Source organism: Oncorhynchus mykiss, chromosome 2 (assembly GCF_013265735.2).
Source record: "Oncorhynchus mykiss isolate Arlee chromosome 2, USDA_OmykA_1.1, whole genome shotgun sequence".
Taxonomy (NCBI): Eukaryota; Metazoa; Chordata; class Actinopteri; order Salmoniformes; family Salmonidae; genus Oncorhynchus; species Oncorhynchus mykiss.
In genome coordinates, this window is record NC_048566.1 from 24,603,090 (window position 1) to 24,622,106 (window position 19,017).

The 19,017-nt window shown below is 43.0% G+C and overlaps 1 pseudogene; it reads left to right on the top strand.

The window, feature by feature from the left end:
* Positions 1–2,090: 2,090 nt before the first annotated feature.
* LOC110534541 lies at positions 2,091–18,328 on the top strand (annotated as a pseudogene).
* Positions 18,329–19,017: the final 689 nt, after the last annotated feature.

Below are 19,017 nucleotides of genomic sequence, written 5' to 3' on the forward strand. Positions count from 1 at the left end.
ACATCTCAATTTAAAGCAGACAAAACTTAATTTCATTCATCTGAATCACAAAATCGGACAATAAAAAACGACAACAATGTATTCAAATGTTTGCCTAATATGATGTAGAGCATCTAAGAATGTTACACGTTTGAACAGCCCTTTTTATAAAACAAATGTAAAAAAAAAAAGTAAATGCACAAATTAACTGCAAATATTTATTGAAGACTAAATTCATGAAATTCTGCATGAAAAAAAGGTACATTTCCATGTGAAGATGTTGTAAGTGCCAAAGGTGTAAAAGAGAGAAAGAACAAGAACAAGTTCTGGTGCCTTTTTGGTTGTCAACAATTATATTAACAAAATATTAATATTTCAGAATTTCTAGAAGGAATTTAATTCAACTCCTGGACATAAAATGGACATGTAGGCCTTTCTAAATACAACACATGTTCTCTCTTTCAGATACAGGGCTCATTTTGATCAGCCTGAAATAAATGTACAATTTCTATCCTTTCCTGTATTAATTAATTCCTTAATTGTTTACTTGGTCCTATAATTTTTAGGATTTTGTTATTGTTTTATTTTATAATAAAATATTTCCAGTGATGGGAATTGAACAACAGGTTGTTATCAATACACAAATGAATTAATGGCTGACTATTGCTAATTGATAATATCTGGCATTTTAGCTCAAAATGTATTACTCTAATTAAAATTAATAGTAACAGAGTCAATTTTATGTCCAATCCAAATGTTGATTTTCATAATTTATTGTAACTTTTAGTATAATCTACTTGGTTAATCTTTGGATTTATTATACTACTCATAATGTCTTTCTCTTGGTGCATTTTTTTAAAACTCACAAAGGTAAATATAAAATGTAATGATGATGAATAAATATTTCAATTAATCAATGTTTTTTTTCTCAAGTTTCCCACACTTCACTTGTCATATAATTTACATTGAGACATTTCTGGCCTCAGTCCTTATGCTTACACATTGAAAAAGCATGCAAATCAGAATTTCCAATGCAAACAAAGTGTGGTGGTATGAAATGCATGATATTCTTAGTGTTTTCGCTGATGAGGTGGTTGGGCTACACATGACTGGCACCATAGCTTGGAAGCCCTTTATTGAGAGTCACTGGAGGCTGAAGCATGGTCGCCATTTTGTTCAGGCATGCCTCAACTTTAGGTTCTGTTTCTAGCTCCCCACACAGTGAAGGCTGCTGAGGGGAAGACGGCTCATAATAATGTCTGGAACTGAGCTAATGGAATGGCATCTAACACATGGAAACCATGTGTTTGACGTATTTGATACCATTCCACTCAACCACTCCAGCCATTACCACGAGCCCGTCCTCCCCAATTAAGGTGCCACCAACCTCCCGTGACACACACATTATTCATGTCTTCAAGTTTTCAATTCTAGTCTAAAAATATTTTTTTAATGCAAAAAGACACATTAAAAGTCACCAGAATCATATGGGGTAGAAAGGTGTGAAGGCTAGAGAGGTTTACTACATGTTGGTCGTTTGAAACGTATGTTTTTTCTGAAGACATATCAAACCTGAAAGTTTTATCCAAGTCAAAACAATTTAAGAGAACATGACCATAAGTAGCGTGACGCAGAGGTGTCATTGCATCCATTCAATACCAATTAATGAAATGAAAAAAAATGAACAATTAAAAACATTACAATAATAATATCTTATACACATGAATTATTTGCCTTTTTTGTCAAATTAGATTTTTTACACATTAGTCAGTTCTCTTTTTCTGAAACACAATACACATTCTGACAAAAAAACAAACATTTTAACAGCATAGGTCACTAAACAATAAAGAGATATACACATTTGACGATGAATCAATCAATCAATGAACCGTCATACAATACTATGAACTACACATATTGAACACCGAAAACTACAGTACCCAGACCGCATTGCCATCGGACGTAATGAAAACAGGAAGAATGAGACTTGACACATGCAATGTTCACGAATGAAGAGGGTAGCGATAGAAAAAGGGGCAGCCTAATGTACGTTTCTCGGCGGCTCGATGGATTACATCGAAGCCAGAAGCACCATTTTAGCGGCAAAATAATCTTGCTCGAGGCTTTGTACCCTCGGTTTTGTTCCCGGTTGTTGGTACACCTATGATGGAACGGGTGATGGAGCAACTAAACGTACAGCTGAACAGGCTGACCCGCTTTCTGCGTCGCGCCAGGACCGTCGATCTCCCGGAAGGTATAGCCTATCGACCAAAGGACGCAAATAATCGACAGAGCATAATAGGAGGCTTTAGCTATATCTATAGCACACTGTATATTAATGCTAATACATATAGTCATTAAATGTTGGAATTACAGTATCATTTTACAGTTTGTCAACAAGGCGGAAGCCAGCAACCCTTGAGGGCACTAGACATTTCCCTGTCTACAGGCTGTATGCTGGATAGCGTATTATGCTAACCATGTAATAGTAATAATATGATATGAATCTAGTGAGACCAACTGATACATACTTTGTCACTGATAGTGGTTGTACATCAGTAGTTATGATGGCCCTAAGTATGAGTCAGTAGCTTCTACATAGAGCGCTCTAAGAGTACTGATTTTAGCAGAGGAAGATCTTTGTTCTTTAATTCCACAATTATCAATGACACACCCTCTCCCTGTTGCTCCCCTCACAGACAATGAAACCGCAGTCTACACACTAATGCCAATGGTTATGGCTGACCAGCGTGTGTGTGTGTGGGTGAGGAAGTTGTCGACATTGGTTCCCTGTAGATAATTATCTGACATGTCTGTCTTGTACTTGAAGGTCGGTTTCTGAATTACTCCTCAACTCCAAGTTTGATGTGAACTACACTTTCGGACGAGTCAAGAGAAGTCTACTTCACATTGCTACCAAGTAAGGAATGTTTAATTTTTTATCACTGATTGTTCTAATTGTTCCATGGTTTTGTTAGAAACCAACCAGACAGCATAATCTCTCCAGCATATATTTTTATCACAGTGGTGTCTCTGATGAAACTCGGTATCTGGTGTGATGGGTCTCTGTGTGTCTTGGTGGGTCTCTGTGGGTGTGTGTCTTTCTGTGTGGTTGTGTGTCTTTCTGTGTCTGTGTGTACGCTACATCTATTTGTGTATTGCAGTTCTTGTGAACTTGTTGGTTATTGTGTTGTAGCTGTGGATCAGTGGAGTGCCTGGTCCTACTGCTAAAGAGAGGAGCGAACCCTAACTACCAGGACATCTGCACCTGTCTGCCAGAAACCGGTAGGATACTGGACATAGACATTACTGCATGTTCACTATTGTACTCTGCTGCCCCTTTGGTAGGGAGGCAGAATACACCTTTACATTGCAATCACAGATCCCTGCCAGCCCAGTGAACATGGTTTAGTGATGTTGATGACAGTGATAATGTTTACCGTATTATATCTGATGCTTAATGAATCCCCCTCCTCATCTTTCCTCCCTATAGACAGAAAAGGTGTATGGGAAGACTACTAGAATACAATGCAGACGTGAACATTTGCAACAATGAGGGACTGACAGCTGTGAGTATCACTGTGAAGTCATGTGTATAGACAGACCAGTACTGCTGTTAAATTCTGTCATATCTCAGGGATGTAGTTCTATTAAAAATGGTGAACGCAGGTCAAGACTGCGTACAGTAAATGCCATTAACGCAATAAAAAGGTGTGTATACAGTTTACTTATGTTTATGCTTTACTACATCCCTCTTCCTCATCCTCTTCCTCCCCTCCTTCTCCTCCTCTAGATCCACTGGTTGACTGAACGGGCGGACTGAGCTGCTTCATGACCTGGTGCAGCATGTGACTAACGTGGATGTAGAGAATGCCATGGGACAGACCACCCTTCATGTAGCCTGCCAGAATGGACACAAGACTGTGAGTAGATAACACGCATATATCAACCAAGACCTGTATGGAAGTACCAACATTTCCATAAAATGTTCAGTGTTCATCATAGACACAAGGCTGTGAGTGTACAGAACAGGTGTCACTTTTGATATCTCAGAAGTCGTAAAAGGATTGTGTTAATTTGGAACCTTTGCCAGTGTTATTATATAATCAAGTTTCAAAGTTTATTAATCATAACTTCATGATAAGTTCCATGGTGAATAACATGATGAATACCAGACAGTAGTGTTGATGATGGGTTTGTTTCTCTTCTCACTCTCCCTCTTCCTCATTTGCATGTGTGTGGTCGATGACATCATCAGACGGTGCAGTGCCTGCTGGACAGTGGAGCGGACATCACCAGACCAAACTGCTCTGGGGCCACACCCCTCTACTTCGCCTGCAGGTCACTACGTACACTAGTACAGGAATGCTGATGCAATACTTCCTCTCATCCTTCTTCCTATTGTCCACTTAGAATTGTAGATGGAGTATGAACTATTCTTTGTAACACATTGGTTCGTCAATTGAAATGCAAAGGTGTTGTTTTGATTCAGTGTGGCTGTAAACATATATTTCACAGCATTGTACAAGGCTATTAATGGGAGGAGGAGGTATTGGAAGAGGAGGAAGCTGGGGGATGGAATATGAAGAGACCAAAGAACAGTGATCACAGCCAGACAGCTGTCCAGAGTTATGTCCCAAACTTCAGTAGCACACTCCTATCCCTGTCAGTCCTCTGATGGTCTCTATGCAGCCTGTCTCATTCAGATGATAAGAATAGGCATGAGGAAACTCATCCCTCAGCTTCAGAGAGATGGAGAATGATGAGGTTCCTATTAATTCAGGACATGACAGTGACACCCCAGCCTTCCTTTGAGTGCTATGTATTAAGCTCCACACTCAAACACACGCACGCACATGCAGGGGCACACACACATGCAGAGACACACAAACACACATGCAGAGAGACACACATACACAGAGGATGAGCAGGGTTGGAGACTGCAGTGATCGTATAATCCTCTGATCTTTTGTTTTGATTATGTTTCACTTGTACATTAGTCAGTTCCCATTAAGGAGGCTCAATCTGAAAAGCACTGTGATTAGAACAATTAGTCTGTAAAGAACTGTGGATAAATGAAATGTTGTTTTACTGTCAACTGACTGCATGTAAATCAGTTGAAATTTGGTGCCTGGCTCACCAGCTAATGTACCTGTCTAGTGAATGAAATAATACACTGGACATCTTGATTTGGTACAAGCCCTTCTCAGATCTCCAACCCTGACTTCAGTCGTCTATTGACCACCACCTCTTAACGTTAACCCTTGTCTTCTGAAATGTCATTATGTATTGTTATATAGAGTTTAAACCTTGTTATATATTTTTTTAGAACTCTGTGTGTGTAAGCCTTAGTCATAGTGGCTAGAGTGTTACAGTTAAGTTTACCATTTGTAGGTACGATGATACAGTTGAAGTCGGAAGTTTACATACACCTTAGCCAAATACATTTAACTCAGTTTTTCACAATTCCTGACATTTAATACTAGTAAAAATTCTATGTCTTAGGTCAGTTAGGATCACCACTTTATTTTAAGAATGTGAAATGTCAGAATAACAGTAGAGAGAATGATTTATTTCAGCTTTTTATTTCTTTCATCACATTCCCAGTGGATCAGAAGTTTACATACACTCAATGAGTATTTGGTAGCATTGCCTTTAAATTGTTTAACTTGGGTCAAACGTTTCATGTAGCCTTCCACAAGCTTCCCACAATAAGTTGGGTGAATTTTGGCCCATTCCTCCTGACAGAGCTGGTGTAACTGAGTCAGGTTTGTAGGCCTCCTTGCTCACACACGCTTCTTCAGTTCTGCCCACAAATTTTCTATATGATTGAGATCAGGGCTTTATGATGGCCACTCCAATACCTTGACTTTGTTGTCCTTAAGCCATTTTGCCACAACTTTGGAAGTATGCTTGGGGTCATTGTCCATTTGGAAGACCCATTTGCGACCAAGCTTTAACTTCCTGACTGATGTCTTGAGATGTTGCTTCAATATATTCACATAATGTTCCTTTCTCATGAGGCCATCTATTTTGTGAAGGGCATCAGTTCCTCCTGCAGCAAAGCACCCCCACAACATGATGCTGCCACCCGTGCTTCACGGTTGGGATGGTGTTCTTCGGCTTGCAAGTCTCCCCCTTTTCCTCCAAACATAACGATGGTCATTATGGCCAAAGAATTCTATTATTGTTTCATCAGACCAGAGGACATTTCTCCAAAAAGTACGATCTTTGTCCCCATGTGCAGTTGCATACAGATACTTTTGTACCTATTTCCTCCAGAATCTTCACAAAGTCCTTTGCTGTTGTTCTGGGATTGATTTGCACTTTTTGCACCAAAGTACATTCATCTCTAGGAGACAGAACGCATTACCTTCCTGAGCGGTATGACGGCTGTGTGGCTGCGTGAAGGTAGGCCTTGAAATACATCCACAGGTACACCCCCAATTGACTCAAATGATGTAAAGTAGCTTATCAGAAGCCTCTAAAGCCATGACATCATTTTCTGGAATTTTCCAAGCTGTTTAAAGGCACAGTCAACTTAGTGTATGTAAACTTCTGACCCACTAGAATTGTGATACAGTGAATTATAAGTGAAATAATCTGTCTGTAAACAATTGTTGGAAAAATGACTTGTGTCATGCACAAAGTAGATGTCCTTACCAACTTGCCAAAACTATAGTTTGTTAACAAGAAATGTGTGGAGTGGTTGAAAAACAAGTTTTAATGACTCCAACCATGTAAACTTCCGACTTCAACTGTGTATTTATATTTTTATATATATATATATATATATATATATATACACTGCTCAAAAAAATAAAGGGAACACTTAAACAACACAATGTAACTCCAAGTAAATCACACTTCTGTGAAATCAAACTGTCCACTTAGGAAGCAACACTGATTGACAATAAATTTCACATGCTGTTGTGCAAATGGAATAGACAACAGGTGGAAATTATAGGCAATTAGCAAGACACCCCCAATAAAGGAGTGGTTCTGCAGGTGTGGACCACAGACCACTTCTCAGTTCCTATGCTTCCTGGCTGATGTTTTGGTCACTTTTGAATGCTGGCGGTGCTTTCACTCTAGTGGTAGCATGAGACGGAGGTGGCTCAGGTAGTGCAGCTCATCCAGGATGGCACATCAATGCGAGCTGTGGCAAGAAGGTTTGCTGTGTCTGTCAGCGTAATGTCCAGAGCATGGAGGCGCTACCAGGAGACAGGCCAGTACATCAGGAGACGTGGAGGAGGCCGTAGGAGGGCAACAACCCAGCAGCAGGACCGCTACCTCCGCCTTTGTGCAAGGAGGAGCACTGCCAGAGCCCTGCAAAATGACCTCCAACAGGCCACAAATGTGCATGTGTCTGCTCAAACGGTCAGAAACAGACTCCATGAGGGTGGTATGAGGGCCCGGCGTCCACAGGTGGGGGTTGTGCTTACAGCCCAACACCGTGCAGGACGTTTGGCATTTGCCAGAGAACACCAAGATTGGCAAATTCGCCACTGGCGCCCTGTGCTCTTCACAGATGAAAGTTCACACTGAGCACGTGACAGACGTGACAGAGTCTGGAGACGCAGTGGAGAACGTTCTGCTGCCTGCAACATCCTCCAGCATGACCGGTTTGGCGGTGGGTCAGTCATGGAGTGGGGTGGCATTTCTTTGGGGGGCCGCACAGCCCTCCATGTGCTCGCCAGAGGTAGCCTAACTGCCATTAGGTACCGAGATGAGATCCTCAGACCCCTTGTGAGACCATATGCATGCTGGTGCGGTTGGCCCTGGGTTCCTCCTAATGCAAGACAATGCTAGACCTCATGTGACTGGAGTGTGTCAGCAGTTCCTGCAAGAGGAAGGCATTGATGCTATGGACTGGCCCGCCCGTTCCCCAGACCTGAATCCAATTGAGCACATCTGGGACATCATGTCTCGCTCCATCCACCAACGCCACATTGCACCACAGACTGTCCAGGAGTTGGCGGATGCTTTAGCCCAGGTCTGGGAGGAGATCCCTCAGGAGACCATCCGCCACCTCATCAGGAGCATGCCCAGGCATTGTAGGGAGGTCATACAGGCACGTGGAGGCCACACACACCACTGAGCCTCATTTTGACTTGTTTTAAGGACATTACATCAAAGTTGAATCAGCCTGTAGTGTGGTTTTCCACTTTAATTTTGAGTGTGACTCCAAATCCAGACCTCCATGGGTTGATACATTTGATTTACATTGATAATTTTTTTGTGATTTTGTTGTAAGCACATTCAACTATGTAAAGAAAAAAGTATTTAATAAGAATATTTAATTCATTCAGATCTATGATGTGTTATTTTAGTGTTCCCTTTATTTTTTTGAGCAGTGTATCAAATATATATATATATATATATACAGTGGGGCAAAAAAGTATTTAGTCAGCCACCAATTGTGCAGTTCTCCCACTTAAAAAGATGAGAGAAGCCTGTGATTTTCATCATAGGTACACTTCAACTATGACAGACAAAATGACAAAAATAAATCCAGAAAATCACATTGTAGGATTTTTAATGAATTTATTTGCAAATTTTGGTGGAAAATAAGTATTTGGTCAATAACAAAAGTTAATCTCAATACTTTGTTATATACCCTTTGTTGGCAATGACAGAGGTCAAACGTTTTCTGTAAGTCTTCACAAGGTTTTCACACACTGTCAATGGTATTTTGGCCCATTCCTCCATGCAGATCTCCTCTAGAGCAGTGATGTTTTGGAGCTGTTGTTGGGCAACACAGACTTTCAACTCCCTCCAAAGATTTTCTATGGGGTTGAGATCTGGAGACTGGTTAGGCCACTCCAGGACCTTGAAATGCTTCTTACGAAGCCACTCCTTCGTTGCCCGGGCGGTGTGTTTGGGATCATTGTCATGCTGAAAGACCCAGCCACGTTTCATCTTCAATGTCCTTGCTGATGGAAGGAGGTTTTCACTCAAAATCTCACGATACATGGCCCCATTCATTCTTTCCTTTACACGGATCAGTCGTCCTGGTCCCTTTGCAGAAAAACAGCCCCAAAGCATGATGTTTCCACCTCCATGCTTCACAGTAGGTATGGTGTTCTTTGGTTGCAACTCAGCATTCTTTGTCCTCCAAACACGACGAGTTGAGTTTTTACCAAAAAGTTATATTTTGGTTTCATCTGACCATATGACATTCTCCCAATCTTCTTCTGGATCATCCAAATGCTCTCTAGCCAACTTCAGACGGGCCTGGACATGTACTGGCTTAAGCAGGGGGACACGTCTGGCACTGCAGGATTTGGCGGAGTCCCTGGCGGAGTAGAGTGTTACTGATGGTAGGCTTTGTTACTTTGGTCCCAGCTCTCTGCAGGTCATTCACTAGGTCCCCCCGTGTGGTTCTGGGATTTTTGCTCACCGTTCTTGTGATCATTTTGACCCCACGGGGTGAGATCTTGCGTGGAGCCCCAGATCGAGGGAGATTATCAGTGGTCTTGTATGTCTTCCATTTCCTAATAATTGCTCCCACAGTTGATTTCTTCAAACCAAGCTGCTTACCTATTGCAGATTCAGTCTTCCCAGCCTGGTGCAGATCTACAATTTTGTTTCTGGTGTCCTTTGAAAGCTCTTTGGTCTTGGCCATAGTGGAGTTTGGAGTGTGACTGTTTGAGGTTGTGGACAGGTGTCTTTTATACTGATAACAAGTTCAAACAGGTGCCATTAATACAGGTAACGAGTAGAGGACAGAGGAGCCTCTTAAAGAAGAAGTTACAGGTCTGTGAGAGCCAGAAATCTTGCTTGTTTTTAGGTGACCAAATACTTATTTCCCACCATAATTTGCAAATAAATTCATAAAAAATCCTACAATGTGATTTTCTGGATTTTTTCCCCCCATTTTGTCAGTCATAGTTGAAGTGTACCTATGATGAAAATTACAGGCGCCTCTCATCTTTTTAAGTGGGAGAACTTGCACAATTGGTGGCTGACTAAATACTTTTTTGCCCCACTGTATATATGAGAGCTCAGGCAGATTCTAGAGCGTGTCTCCCAGCAGTGTGACAGTCACTACCAGATAATCCTGACCAGTCTAGAAGAGGTGGCCATTACTAATGGACACAAACTCCTCAGGTAATAAACCCTCTGCTAGACTAGGCTCCTAGCCACACCTGAGGCAAATGCATATGAAAGTGCACTTTTTTTTAGTTTCTAACTAATTTCTCTGAAGGAAGTGTATTCAGGCATTACAACGCAAATACGTGTGTAACAGCAACACCACTACCTTAAAGCTAGTCATTTAGGGGTAAATGTTTCTTCTCTTCCGTACTCACCGTCAGTCTCCTCTCCAGTAGCTACGACGCTCAGATGAAGAGTCTGCTGAGAATCATCCGGATCTTCTGCCATGTCTTCGGCCTGGGCCCTTCCTCTCCCAACAATGGGAATGACATGGGATACAATGGGATCAAGACGCAGCGCCGCCAGGTCTTTAAGGTCAGTATGGGGTTAGTACTGAACCTGAAATCAGATACACACAAAGATGTAGTACATGGTGTGAATCAGAAGAAGGCATTGAGAGATTGTTCACCATCTATTGATCCCCTGATCCATGACTTGTCCTGGTGCATGACTTTGAGTGTGTGTGTATGTGTGTGTTTTTGTTTGTCAGCATCTACCCCTCTTTCTTTTTCTTCCTCTTTCTCTTTCTCTCCCCAATTTCTCTCTCTCTCTCTTTTAACATCTGTTTGTCTCTCTCTCACTCGCTCTATCCCTCTTTTCCCTCTCTCTCTCCTCTCTCCCCTTCACTTGCTCCCTCTCCTTCACTCACTCAGTCTCTTTCCTTGCCTCCCCCTTTCCTCTCTCTCTCTGATTTCCTCCAGCCCGTTGGAGTTGCTGTGGCACTCTCTAGATGAGTGGTTGGTGTTGATCTCCACAGAGCTGGAGAAGAGAAGGGGAAGGGCCCTTCCAACTCCTCATCCTCGGAGCGAGATCGCCTCTCTTCTCCTCAAACAACTTGACGATGTCGCCTCCGCCTCCCTCTTGCCGTCTGCACCGTCGCTGCCACCCTCCATGCCCCTACCCCCCTTTCTGGACCCAAAGGTTGATATGGAAACACTGATTTTACAGATCTATATTGGCCTCTAAATGACAGTCAGTGTTCCTCTCATAATCTCCTAGTTTCACAGAGATACTTTGTAACTTCCTCCTTCAGATCCCCTCTGTGTGAGTAGGCCTGGGAAATAATATAGCTTTAATGTCTCCTCTCCACACACACACACACCTTTCCTGGCCCCCTGGCTAGATAATTACATTTTAATTAGATCATTAAACTCCGCCTAATTGAACGCTGAATAGGATCCACTGTTATTGGCCCTATGCTGCTGTAGTAGAAGAAGATGGCTGTGTTTGTCTTTGTGTTTCTCCTTCCCAGGCCTGCTCTTCATTAGCTGATAGCTGGCTGTTCCCCTGTCAGGGAAACACTGTTTCAATAATGCAGGTTATTGTGTTTTGGAGAGGGATCAGATCCACTCATTATAATAGACAGATGCTGCACGACTTATCTCTGTGTTGTGTTCTTCTGAAACACAGCTCCTGGTTATGTAGTGAGTGTGTTCATCTTATTATCTTGCTTCACCTTCTCTTTTTGTCTCCCTCCTCCCTCTTTATCTTGCTCCCTCTGTGTTTCCTTGTCTTTCCTCATCCAGAATGACGTCTCCTCGCTTCATAGAGTTTGTCTGCAAGCATGACGAGGTTCTCAAATGTTTCATAACCAGGTGAGTCCTTTGACAGGATCTTACCCAGACACTTCTTGTCAATCTCTCTAACTTAACCTGGCGTTTTTCTCTCTCCATTTCTCTCGCTCTCTCCATTTCTCTCTCTCCTCTCTCTTTCTCCATCCCTATCGCTCTCACTCTCAGGAATCCAAAGATCATCTTTTCCACTTCCTGTTGGAATGTCCGGAGCTAATGTCCCGCTTCATGCACATAATCAAAGGCCAGGTGAGACCTGTGATTGGCTGGTCTATCAGTCAACTTCCTGGTTGTGTATCTGCTGTAGCTAGGACATACAAGGGCCAAGACAACGTTCCCATGGCCTCTTATTTGCATGCTATGACAGCAGCTTTCTCTCCCCCTCCCTTTCTCTTTCTATATATTCCCCTCTCTCTGCCTCTCTTTATGTCCCCCTGTAGTTCTCCCTCAGGGGACTATGTTGCGAGTGACTTTGAAACACCCGTGTCTTCCAGGCAGGATCATTTAACAACGTTATTGCCATGGCGATAACACTTTTCGTAAGTTCCTTTTATACAGCGTGATAAATTTTAAGTGCCTGTTCTAAGTTGTGTGTGGTGTTCCACTCTCACTCCTCACTATTCATATTTGAGCGGCGGATGGCGTGCCAAGCCTCGTTACCTCTGGATTATATCCCACCTGGGAACAAGAGCCCCTCGTTTTAATTACAGATTTTAACCTGAAGAAGACTATTCCGTCTCCACATCTCCCTCTCAGTATGCACAGGAGCCCCAGGGGAAAATCTCTCTCTCTCTCATTTCTATCTCTCTCTTGCGCTCTCTCTCCCCAGCTCATCTCTCATAGAGAACAAAGACATTCAAACATTATGCAAATATAAATGCCATTCTTCCCCCTAAGCATTCTTTAGACACTGTATTTCAACACTTGAGGCTTTGGAACCATTGGTTTAGATACCGTCGTAGATTTGAAAGTGAAGAGAGAGATAATGAGTTTTGGGAAGTACTGTGGCTGGTATTTAGTTAGGATAATTATAAGACATAATAAGGCCTTTGAAGTCTTGTAATACATTATATCTGCATCATAATGCACAATACCTGCAGGCTGTAAGTGAAGTGTTATTGTTTGTTCCCCTCGCAGCCCTTCAAGGAGCGCTGTGAGTGGTTCTATGAGCACCTATTGGCAGGACAGCCAGACTCAGACATGGTCCATCAACCTGTCAACGAGAACGGCATCCTGCTAATCCAGACTGACCATCCTACATCCCCAAATGTCTTACACTCCACCCAGCAATGTATCAGTTTGTGTCTCTTTCTCAATGTTTCTCTTTTCTCTCAGAGTCCATATTCAGCAGTAGCCGTGCGATGTTCTCCAAATCGACCAATGAGGAGTTCAAACAGGGCATCGGCGTACGATTCCATGGAGAGGAAGGAATGGTGGGTATTATCAGTGTCTATCTGACCTAGGTTCAAATAGTATTTATTTTCTTTTAAAATACTTTAGTTTAGAAACTCTTGATTGAACTTGCCTAGCGCAATGGAATAGTTCCCAAAATGGAAAGGGAATAGGGTACCATCTCAAATGACCCGTGCTTAGTCCTAGCAACACTTTATTAGTGCACTATACAGGAAACAGGGTCCCATTTCAGCCCATGCTCATTTATCAGTAGACCTTTAGTTGACCTGTGACCTTTGTGTCCAGGGCCAGGGTGTGGTGAGGGAGTGGTTTGACGTCCTGTCCAATGAGATCATCAATGCAGACTATGGCCTCTTCACCCAGTCAGCGGACGGTGAGACACCTTTCGATTGGCTGATGAGATGATGTGTGTGTGTGTCACAGGCACCACGTTCCAGCCCAACAGTAACTCGTCAGTGAACCCTGATCATCTGAACTACTTCCGGTTTGCGGGTCAGATCCTGGGGTTGGCTCTTTACCACCGTCAGCTGGTCAACATCTACTTCACCCGCTCCTTCTACAAACACATACCCGGTAACACACACACACCTCACACCCACGTTCTCCCATGGGTTGTTAACATGATGTAATGTGCGGACATGTGTGTGTGAACTACCAGGGTGTATCCTCTGCTTTAGCAGGTTGTTACATTTGTAACTGGGTTATAATACAGTTGTTAGTGTTTTTACGGGGATATTACAGTGACGCTACAGAGTTGTAACAGTATGGGTGCTGTCTGTGTGTCCAGGCATCCCAGTGAACTACCAGGATGTGTTGTCCATCGATCCAGAGTATGCCAAGAATCTGCAGTGGATCCTGGGACTGGACCTAACCTGCTCTGTGGAAACAGACGTGTTTGGCGCCATGGAGGAGGTGTCACTCAAACCTGGCAGGACTAGCTTCATAGTCACCCAGGACAACAAGGTGAGCCAGCCGATCACAGAAGGAGGATCTGAAACTCTTAATTCCTAACATTTGTTTTGTTGCTCTCAACATCAACTAGGTGAGAATAGCAGATGATTGACAGGTCAAACAGAAGGAAGTTGTGATGTAGACTGCGCTCCCTGTATTCTCTAACACTTATGACCTTATATGATTAATATGTAATGTGTATATGATGTGCGTGCTTGCCTGTGTTTGAGAAAGTTCATTTGGAATTTGAGTGTGTAGTACCACATGTGGCCTGCAGGTGGTAAAATTCTGTAAGGAAGAAGCCTGTGAAACGAGACGCTTTAGATGGCTGCCCAAAGATCAATCATATTCTACATAGTGAATGTTCCCTATATAAACCTCTCTCTCTCTCTGCTCTCTGCTCTCTTCTCTCTCTCTCAGGCAGAGTATGTCCAGTTGCTGACAGAGTTGAGGGTGACTCGAGCCATCCAACCCCAGATAAATACTTTCCTGCACGGGTTCCACACCTTCATTCCCCCCTCCCTCATCCAGCTCTTTGATGAATATGAATTGGTTAGTGTCCTTTTCTTCTCTTCTCCTTTTGCCTGTGTTCAACTCCCTTCTCCTTTACCTCTCCTCTCTCTCTTTTCCTCTCCTCTCCTCCTGTCCACTGTCCCCAACTCTCTTCCCCTTACCTCTTTCTCTGCTCTCACCCCCTCTTACACATGATCTTTTATTCTCCTTCCCTGCTCTCTGCTCTCGCTTGCTTGCCTAGCGGGATCTGATGTCTGATGTAGGGATTGATTGGCCTTGTCTGGCTCAGGGGTGTCAATGGGATGTTGGGGTTACCTTGAGGCCTCTCGCCATCGCCCGGCTCAGATCAGATTTGTTTCTGTGTGTGTCGGCAAAATCCATGTCCTCACTAGTCCCTGGATCGATAGGGTACCATGGTGATTATCTGGCCCACCGTGTGTTATTGGACATGTGTGTGCAGTCACACGGTCACAGCTCGCCTGCTGACAACACTCAGACTCAGTGGGGAGGAGAGTTTAGCTCTGCTTACCACTGGACCACCTGTGTTCAGTTGCGTTAGAAAAACACCCTTGTGTCTTTGTCAACATGATTTTGAACAGAAGAAGCATTAAGTTATGTCTGTTGTACATGTCTGTTGTATATGATACAGTTGAAGTCGGAAGTTTACATACACCTTAGTCAAATACATTTCAACTCAGTTTTTCACAATTCCTGACATTTAATCCCTAGTAAAAATTCCCTGTCTTAGGTCAGTTAGGATCATCACTTTATTTTAATAATGTGAAATGTCAGAATAATAGTGTAGAGTGATTTATTTCAAGTTTTATTTCTTTCATCACATTCCCAGTGGGTCAGAAGTTTACATCCACTCAATTAGTATATGGTAGCATCGCCTTTAAATTGTTTAACTTGGGTCAAGCATTTTGTGTAGCCTTCCACAAGCTTCCCAAAATAAGTTGGGTGAATTTTGGCCCATTCCTCCTCTGACAGAGCTGGTGTAACACAGTCAGGTTTGTAGGCCTCCTTGCTCGCACATGCTTTAACTTCCTGACTGATGTCTTGAAATGTTGCTTCAATATTTCCACATTATCTTCCTTCCTCATGATCCCATTTATTTTGTGAAGTGCACCAGTCCCTCCTGCAGCAAAGCACCCCCACAACATGATGCTGCCACCCCCGTGCTTCACGGTTGAGATGGTGTTCTTCGGCTTGCAAGCCTCCCCCTTTTCCTCCAAACATAACGATGGTCATTATGGCCAAACAGTTCCATTTTTTGTTTCATCAGACCAGAGGACATTTCTCCAAAAAGTACAATCTTTGCCCCCATGTGCAGTTGCAAACCGTAGTCTGTCTTTTTTATGGCGGTTTTGGAGCAGTGGCTTCTTCCTTTCTGAGCGGCTTTTCAGGTCATGTCGACATAGGACTCGTTTTGCTGTGGATATAGATACTTTTGTACCTGTTTCCTCCAGCATCTTCACAAGGTCCTTTGCTGTTGTTCTGGGATTGATTTGCACATTTCACATGTTAATCTCTTGGAGACAAAACGCGTCTCCTTCCTGAGCGGTATGACGGCTGCGTGGTCCCATGGTGTTAATACTTGCGTACTATTGTTTGTACAGATGAACGTGGTTCCTTCAGGCATTTGGAAATTGCTCCCAAGGATGAACTAGACTTGTGGAGGTGTACATTTCTTTTTCTGAGGTCTTGGCTGATTTTTTTTTTTTTTTCCCATGATGTCAAGAAAAAGAGCACTGAGTTTGAAGGTAGGCCTTGAAATACATCCACAGGTACACCTCCAATTGACTCAAATAGTGTAATTTGAGAAGTTTGATGCCATTCTGATGTCATCAGAGGCTTCTAAAGCCATGACATCATTTTCTGGAATTTTCCAAGCTGTTTAAAGGCACAGTCAACTTAGTGTATGTAAACTTCTGACCCACTGCAATTGTGATACCGTGAATTTTAAGTGAAATAATCTATCTGTAAACAATTCTTGGAAAAATTACTTGTGGCATACACAAAGTAGATGTCCTTACCAACTTGCCAAAACTAAGAAATTTGTGGAGTGGTTGAAAAACAAGTTTTAATGACTCAAACCTAAGTGTATGTAAACTTCTGACTTCAACTGTACATGTGTCCTGACTACTACTCCATTTAACCTCTGGTCTGATCTGGTCTGGTCTGGTCTTGTCTGGTCTTGTCTTGTCTTGTCCTGTCTTGTCTTGTCCTGTCCTGTCTCTTGCTTGCTGCTGCTTTCTGGGATGCCAGAGATCGATGGACTGGCACAGAATACACCAGTGGCTATGACCTGGGGGAACCTGTCATCCAGGTGAGTTAGCTCTCACCGGGCAGGACTCTTTTTAATGTAACTCCACCTCATCAGAGAGCAGGACACTTTTTACTGGAACACCTCCAAATCAGAGAGATGTAACACCGGCTTGGCTGATCCTACAGAGATCTTAACACCTCCTCCCAGGCTGGCTTAGTGGTTTAAAGCTGATTCTCTTGTCAGATTCTCTTATCTCACAGTGGTTTTCATTTGGTGTAATGTGGATTCTCTTGTCTTGTAGTGGTTCTGGAAGGTGGTAGAAAGCCTTACCCAAGAGGAGAGGGTCCTACTGTTGCAGTTTGTCACTGGCAGGTGAATTTCTAATTAGTCAGTGCGTGTGTGTCAGGTGAGTTTTTCACATAAGGCCATTGTAAGATCTGATCAATGATCCGTCACTTACTCTCACTCCTGTCCTGTCTAATTCCTTTCTCATGTCCCTGTTAGTTCCAGGGTACCTCATGGTGGCTTTGCCTTTCTGATGGGAGGTAGTGGCTTACAGAAGTTCACTATTGCCTCTGTAACATACACATCAAACCTACTGCCTACCTCCAGCACCTGGTGAGGACCGCACTCACGTATATGCTCACACACATGCGCTCACTCGCTGTCACCCACTAGAGAGAGCAGCATGCTGACAGAAAAAGCACTAGAGGGCAGTATGGTTCCTCTCTCCTTTTGCTTCTGGAGGTGTGTGTGATGTGTGTGTGTGTGTGGCTTTAGGGCACTGGTATAGGAGAGGGGGAGAGGGAAAAACAAGGAGGGGTTTCTGCATGTTGGATAGAAAGGACAGGTACTGTAGTTTTCATCGCTGTAGGTCTATACTTTGGCAGGTAGAAATCACCACTGTACTGTATACTACAGCAGCTGGATATGAGACATAATGACATGCCATCAATCTGCAGTGAACCACAAGAAACTACATTGACCATGATGCTCCTCCCACAGCATCAACATGATGAAACTCCCAGAATACCCCAGCCAGGAGGTCCTGCGGGACAGGCTGCTGGTTGCACTGCATTGTGGGAGTTACGGGTACACCATGGCGTGACGCTGGCTGCAGCTACATCTCAGCGGGACTCCTCTGGTCCATGCACACAAGTGTGTGTGTGCGCATTGGCATGGACACACATCAGTGCAGGGAATCCATCTAACACTTCCTAATCCAGACATGTTTCACCTACCTATGTGGCATATTTCACCTACCTATGTGGCATATTTCACCTAACTATGTGGCATATTTCACCTAACTATGTGGCATATTTCACCTATGTGGCATATTTCACCTTTCTGGCATATTTCACCTTTCTATGTGGCATATCTCACCTTTCTACGTGGCAGTTTGTTTTAGCTGGGTATGTTCTACTCTACAGCCAGAGCAAGGTATGATTTTTAGGCCTCCTGGGTGGCGCAGTGGTTAACCTCTCTGATCTCCCAAACCCGGATCCGGTATCGTGACTACAGCCTGAAGCTCATTACCATAACGCAACGTTAACTATTCATGAAAATCGCAAATGAAATGAAATAAATATGCCATCTCTCAAGCTTAGCCTTTTGTAAACAACACTGTCATCTCAGATTTTCAAAATATGCTTCTCAACCATAGGAAAACAATCATTTGTGTAAAAGTAGCTAGCTAGCGTAGCATTTAGCGTTAGCATTAGCGTTAGCATCCAGCACGCAACATTTCAACAAAAACATAAAAGCCTTCAAATAAAATAATTTACCTTTGAAGAACTTCTGATGTTTTCAATGAGGATACTCTCAGTTAGATAGCAGATGCTCAGTTTTTCCAAAAAGATTATTTGTGTATTAGAAATAGCTCCGTTTTATACATCACATTTGGCTACCAAAAAACCCCGAAAATTCAGTCCTCAAAACGCGAACTTTTTTCCAAATTAACTCCATAATATCGACTGAAAACATGGCAAACGTTGTTTAGAATCAATCCTCAAGGTGTTTTTCACATATCTCTTCAATGATATATCGTTCATGGAAGCATGGTTTCTCCCCTCTATCAAATGGAAAAATACTTGCACCTGGCTTTGCGCACCAGTTTTGACGCAGGACACCAGGCGGACACTTGGAAAATGTAGTCTCTTATGG